We start from the raw sequence: 7500 nt of genomic DNA, 5'->3' as shown, positions 1-7500 counted from the left end.
TATCTATATATATGTTGTGTGTATGTACGTGTGTATATACAGACTTACAAATATAGATATATAGATATATATATATAGGTACATGTATATATATATGGTACACACACACACGCACACACACACAATTACGTGAGATTTTCTTTGGGACTTATTGTAGTTCGCTTGTGCAAAATCCATTTGCTAACAAAAGTGACACTGGAGGCCCATTCGTACGAATCAAGACAGCTTCAGCGATCAGCGAGACGTTTGCCTCCATTTACTCACACTCACATAACGTCTGTACACGTCTCTTCAATGCACGACCGTGCGCGCGTGTGTGCGCGCCTGATTAGTTGTTATGTATGAGAGTATATGCTTCATTCGCACGTGACTGCGTGTACATATTCATCCCAGGAAATTCAAATGGGGGAATCTTCGGTTTATTTTACAAATCTTCATTGTACCACAAATCGATCTGCTGGAAGTGAGTCAGTCTGCTTTGTTCTTTCATGGAAAACCCTATGTTTCCAGCTTCTTCTTTTTTAATGCAAATCCGCTCTTACGTAGTCCGTTGTACCTGTAATAAAAGATACAAATGAAAATGGAGAACGAAGATTTAAGATCTGCAAGTTCCGCATTACGTCACCATAGATATTCTCTCTCTCTCTTTTTTTCTTTTTTTTCACAACTTCAGACAAGACTTTTGCAACTTCAGTGCAGGACTTTTGTTCGCCGCGCTATAAAAACAATTTTGTGTTTGCAACAAGTTGTTATTTTAATATAATTTTCCGCTGTTATTCCTTATTTTTAGATTGTTGCTATTGTGTACCAGTGGGGTGATTAATCGAATAGCACCCCTCCCCCAAAATTTCAGGCCTTGTGCCTTTAGTAGAAAGGATCATCGCCGTCATCATCATCACCATCGTCATTGTCGTCGTCGTCGTCGTCGTCATCATCATCATCATCATCATCATCATCATCATCATCATCATCATCATCATCATCATCATCACCACAACCACCATCATCGTTATTGCTGTTGGTGCTACTATTATACTTACTTTTGTTGTTGTGATGGCTGTTCTGGTGGTGATGGTGCTGCTGCTGCTGCTAGTTCTGGTTCTGTTGGTGCTGGTTGTAGTGGTGATGGTTTTAATGGTGGCGGCTTTGGTTGTGGAGATGGTAGTGTATCTTTGACATAGGCATTTCACAGGGATCCGCTCCAGAAGAGAAGCTGTGCATTTCTCCAAGTGTCTGTTTCAAGTATCCGAAATATTGGAAACACATTGACACTACAAATACATTGTGAAATAAAATCTTATTAAATGCACAACTGTTGAGCGTTAGTCACTCTAACTTTACTCGCAGCATCAACGTGTGCAACATTTTTCTCTGTCTTGAGATATTTGTAGCATTTGTCAGGGAACATAAAGGAGAAAGTCAGGCTATTTATATTCATACTCCTTGCCTGATCAATAAACTCTCCTCAATCGACTACCGAAGATTAATACTAATCCTGAGAAGAATCAACTGCTGTGTCTTTTGGGGAATACTGTGAGCAGCTAATTTTAATTGTTTGTTGGTGTCGAGAATATTCCCCGAAAACCGTTTTAGGTCATTGACGAAAAAGAGAGAGAAGAAAAAGATAAGTGTTCTTAATTTTGATCTCCTCTGTAAATCCTAACATGTAACCTTGACATTTTCTCAAAAGGATGACAAGATTTTCACTACTTGGACGAAGAGCAATACAGACAAGCTGTCACTGTGAAATATCTCCTTCGATAACCTAATTCTTATTGTGGCTATTATAGTCGCATCTGTTCTTAGTGAAAGCTACGCAAACCATATTAAAGCCAGGTTTTCAACGGCATCTTCTCGAACAAATGGAGGCTTGCAAATATTCTAGTATCCACTAGTAGCAGCACAGTCAATCATCTTTTTATAGTCCAACCTCTTTGGCAGTAGACTTCGCTTGTTTTGCAATGATCTTAGAAAAACACATTTAAACACTCTATATGCCACGTTTACTCATAGCAGTATGTTATGAACTAGGAGTATTTTGCTACACTTGTCTTTGGGTTGTTCTGGGCAGCTGTCGATTAGTCCAGTTCATTGAGTTCATCTGCCATTGTTTCGGAAACAGATTGGCGAGAGCGAACCTGTAGAATGTAAATTTTCCTTACCAATATATCTAACTGTTGGTCTTTCCAAGGTAAGTTTTCTATTTTCTGTCAGAAGGATTGCACAGATGATGTTCTAAATTTTGAAGAGATGTTTTCCCAGTACACACTTTATAATTCATTTACTTATTCTTCAATGGGGTTCTCCTTACATCCAAACTTCATCCACCCGAATGAATTCAGATCGTTCCAGAGAAAAAAAAAACAACAAAACATTTGCAACAGTGATTGCAAAGACTTTTTTCCGTTCAGTGTGTGTTTAGGAAACAGTACGTGTTTCCTAAAAATGTATATCGTCGGCAGGCCTATAAGTTGTTGCTGGTAGTTCGTGATTGTAATATTCGTTCTGAATCTTCTGATAGCATGATTATTAGTAGTTTATCGATGTGTTTTTGAGGAGTTAGGTGATATATTTTCATTGGGTTTCGCCCGATCGCCATTCCCTCTGTTTGTTGGTAAATGGCAATTGCAACACAACTCAGTAAGACATTATATATATGTCATGGGGTTCACTTTGTGCTGGGCGCTTTTACTAAGTTGATCGATTACGGTAAACGTCAACTCAGCAGCTTCCCTACTGAATTGGGTCGTTCTTTCTTTTAGTGGAATCTTAGTATAGAGGACGCATGCAGTTCTACATAATTGTTGCTATGAGCTGCAGTTTGATCTATTTATATTCCTTGCTCATTTCCATTTGTTCGTAAGCGTGTACATACAATGACGACTGCCATGGCTCATGTTACTGCAATGGTTTTGTTCTGATCGTTGTTCATGTTTAAAGCGATTGTCTCAAGGGAACTTCCTACTGGTCTGTTAATACTGTCGTTTTTCTTGCATCTCTTAAGTGTGGGTTTTTCTAAGTAGTACAACATAATTTCTCTTCAACAAATGTTGCTTGTTGATGCAATTATTTCGCATTGGCATTTCGAGTAGTTTGCTATATTTTACATCCCAGAAGTTCTTCACCCACTTCATGTAACCAACTAAGGGATCTTCTCCAGCCCTATTTCAGAAGTCGTCTAGAATGTTTCATGACAGTACTGCCATCTGCGATAGCCGACTTTCTTAACGCCCTATTATTTATCACTTTCATTTCACTGCTTGGTTCTGTTACGATCATCTCTAAAAACATACTTCTTTATATTTATCCAACATAAAATTATTTAAAACAATTAAAAAAAAAACTAATGGCAAAAATCTTAGGAGAAATGTATATTTAAAAAAAAAAAAGAAGTCATTTTCGAGCCATAGGCTCATAAAGTCGGTTTTCCGGATCTGTGGCGAGTTTGTAATCTTTGTCCATCTTGTCTATTTTTACTGTTTGCGAGACTCGTAATAGTTTCAAACATTTATAGAATTCTAATCGTGTCGCACAAGCGTTTGACATTATAAAAACTGATGTACAACATTTTGTAATGTTCTCTATCGCAAACGCATGTTAAGTCTTGGAATCAGGATCAGGCGGTGAACTTTTCTTTTCATCTACGTTTTTGTAACATTGGAGTAACGCCATTTCTGAAGAATCCTCACTGTTATGGCCAGTCCTAACTGTCTCTTGGTTTAATAACTATTACGTAAATGTAGCTGAAAGTCATCGACATAAAAACTGTGACGTTAATTTTTATTCTATCTATACATCCCAACATGTAAACTTTGTATTTCCATACAGGACTGAGCAGAGGTTTACTGCTGGATAAGCTGCCAGCCCCGAAATAGTCCTGTTGAAAGACTAATTCTGTTAGACGGCGCTAGTGGTTGCTTCGACTTTTGTCGATTGTTCTGTGGACCGTGTCATTTCCAGTCTTTTAATGGAATCAGCTATAAACGTTAGAATTTTAGCAAGGCGTAGTGACCCTGTTATCCCTGGATTAGGGACAATGTCAAACGTCTTAAATTCTAGTCATGCACCCAACCGACTTAGGCAGTGCTGTTTCGTTTCCTTCAGGACAACTTTGCTGTTTAGAAGTTGATTACTAGAATCCGAAACTCCTTTCTTTCCACTTACCTGGTCATCACACACCACCAGGTGTTTCACAGTAATTTTGGAAGAATGTATTCAAGCGACCTGTGTATAATTTGCACATTACACTTTAGTTTTGCTTTTCTTCTCTCATGGGTCGATAAAATGAACTACCGCCAGGTACCCGGTATTGACTGAAACACTACCCACCTCGAAATTACTTGCTTTCTGCCTAAATTGCAAATCATAATACTCTTTTACTCTCTCTTACTTGTTTCAGTCATTTGACTGTGGCCATGCTGGAGCACCGCCTTTAGTCGAGCAAATCTACCCCAGGCCTTATTCTTTGTAAGTCAAGTGCTTATTCTATCGGTCTCTTTTGCCGAACCGCTAAGTTACGGAGATGTAAATACACCAGCATCGGTTGTCAAGCAATGGTGAGGGGTGGGTGGACAAACACAGACACACAAACCTATATATACATATATACGACGGGCTTCTTTCAGTTTCAGTCTACCAAATCCACTCACAAGGCTTTGGTCGGCCCGAGGCTATAGTAGAAAACACCTATCCAAGGTGCCACGCAGTGGAACTGAACCCGGAAACATGTTGTTCGTAAGCATGATTATTATGATTATTATTGTTACTGATTTTCTCCTTTTTGCAACCTTCTCACTTTCGCTGCTTCGAAACTAATCTACAACCTGTAGCATTATATTTCAAACAACCTCTTCTTTGCCATTTATTAAATCTAATCATCGCGGATCCTTTGTGTTATTTCTTGCCGTTCTCGCTTAGCAAACTCTTTGCAATAACTCTGACAATCTACTTCCATCCTGTCCACCAATTTTGAAATGTTGTCCCTTATTATGTTTAATGTTCCTGCCTTTAGTCGAGCAAATCGACCACAGGACTTAGTCTTTGTATTCGGTCACTTAGCCGAACCGCTAAGTTACGGGGACGTAAACACACCAGCATCGGTTGTCAAGCGATGTTGGGGGGACAAACACAGACACACAAACGTATACACATATGCATATATATATATATGTATACATATGCGACGGGCTTCTTTCAGTTTCCGTCTACAAAATCCACTCATAAGTCTTTGGTTGGCCCGAAGCTATAGTAGAAGACACTTGCCCAAGGTATCACGCAGCGGGACTGAACCGGGGACCATGTGGTTGGTAAGCAAGCTACTTACCACACAGCCACTCCTGCGCCTTCGTACTGTAGTTCCCTTTTTTACGTTTTCCATATCCTAACGATTTCAACTCGTTATGATTTGTCAATCTTTCTGCTTCTTTATTTTCTTTGCATGTGTCACCACCAATGCAACATCAACGTTCTGTCAACGACTAGCCAGAGATTACTTTTTGAATATCTGTGAATAAACTCGACTGCTATCACAAACGAGAATGCTAAAATGAACCCGACCGCTCTCAAAATTTAAGTACAAAAAACGGGAAAAATAATCCAGAATCATTATCCGGTACCGGATCGATCCCAAAATCTAATCAGTCACGAAGCCAAATATCTCTGAAAGTTTCATTCAAATCCATCAAGTGGTTCTTGAAATATATTGTCCACAGACCACAAACAAACACGACCGAAAACAATACCTCACCTTAGGGAAAGCAGGCGTAATAATAATAATAATAATAATAATAATAATAATAATAATAATAATAATAATAATAATAATAATAATAATAATAATGAAGATAATAATAATAATAATATAATGATTATAATTAATAATGATATGATAATAATAATAATAATAATAATAATAAAAATAATAATAATGATAATAAAAATAATAATAATGATAATGATAATAATAATAATACTAATAATAATACTATAATAATAATATTAATATATAATAATAATAATAATAATGATTAATAATAATAATAATAATAATAATAATAATAATAATGATAATAATGATAATGAAATAAAAATGATAATGATAATAATAATAATGATGATAATAATGAGTAATAAAATAATAATAATAATAAGATAATAATAAAATGATAATAATAATAATTGATAATTATAAGATAATGATAATAATAATGATGATGTGTGTAATAATAATACAATAATAATAAAAATGATTATAATAATAATAATACTAATGATAATAATAATAATGATAATAATAATAATAATAATAATATAATAATGATAATAATAATAATAATAATAATAATAATAATAATAATGATAATAATAAGAATGATAATAATGATAAATAATAATGATAATAATAATAATAATAATGATAATAATAATAATAATAATAATAATAATAATAATAATAATAATAATAATAATGAATGTAATAATAATAATTATAATAATAATAATAATAATAATAATAATAATAATAATAATAATAATGATAATAATAATAATGATAATAATAATAATTATGATAAAGTCGGCATTACAATCTCAAAACTGCCGACAAGTGGTATCATCACCACCCTGAGGCTGTACTGAAGGAGATAATGTAACGATTCTGTGGGGGACTTTCCAGTACATACAGACCGAACCATCAAGGCCAATAAACCAGATATTGTTGTGAAAGACCAAAACAATAAAGTTTGCTATTGATCGACATGAGCATCCCCTGTGATCATAATATCTCAGCGAAAGAGTTTGACAAGCTCAGAAAATATAAAGACCTACTCATGAAATTGAGAAAATGTGGCATACTCATGGCGGTTTACAAATACCAGTGATGGTAGGAGCACTAGGAATGATCAAGAAGGGAACCGAAAATTATATGAGAATGATCCTGGCTTACCATCCCTGCAAGAAGTGCAAAAGATTGTCTTAACTGGTACATCACACGTATTGAGAAGAGCTCGTCGATGTGAGAACTATTACTACCATGTATTTTAATTAACTTAAAAAAAAAAAAATGAACGAACTATTGAGTTTGGTTTAATGCCTACCAAGGTATACTATGAGTTTCTTTGCCCTAGGAGTCGAGAAGACACTCGGCAAGAAATGGAAGCAAATTTGAAAGAAGAAAAAAAATAGTAACAATAATAATAATAATAATAATAATGAAAAAATAATAATAATATTAATAATAATAATAATAATAATAATAATAATAATAATAATAATGATAATAATAATAATAATAATAATAATAATAATAATAATAATAATAATAAAATAATAATAATAATAATAATAATGATAACAACGACAACGACGACGACGACGACGATGATGATGATGTTCACTCCCGTCAACTTCGAGGCATGAGTGTTTGAAGGAAAGAATTTAATATAAAAATGGGATTGAAATTTTAGAAGTTGCGTCATTTTGCCATGGATGGCGGCGAGTTTG

This window comes from Octopus sinensis, linkage group LG20 (genome assembly GCF_006345805.1).
Source record: "Octopus sinensis linkage group LG20, ASM634580v1, whole genome shotgun sequence".
NCBI classification, from domain to species: Eukaryota; Metazoa; Mollusca; class Cephalopoda; order Octopoda; family Octopodidae; genus Octopus; species Octopus sinensis.
The sequence above is the reverse complement of the archived record's forward strand: the minus strand, read 5'-3'. Positions refer to the sequence as shown.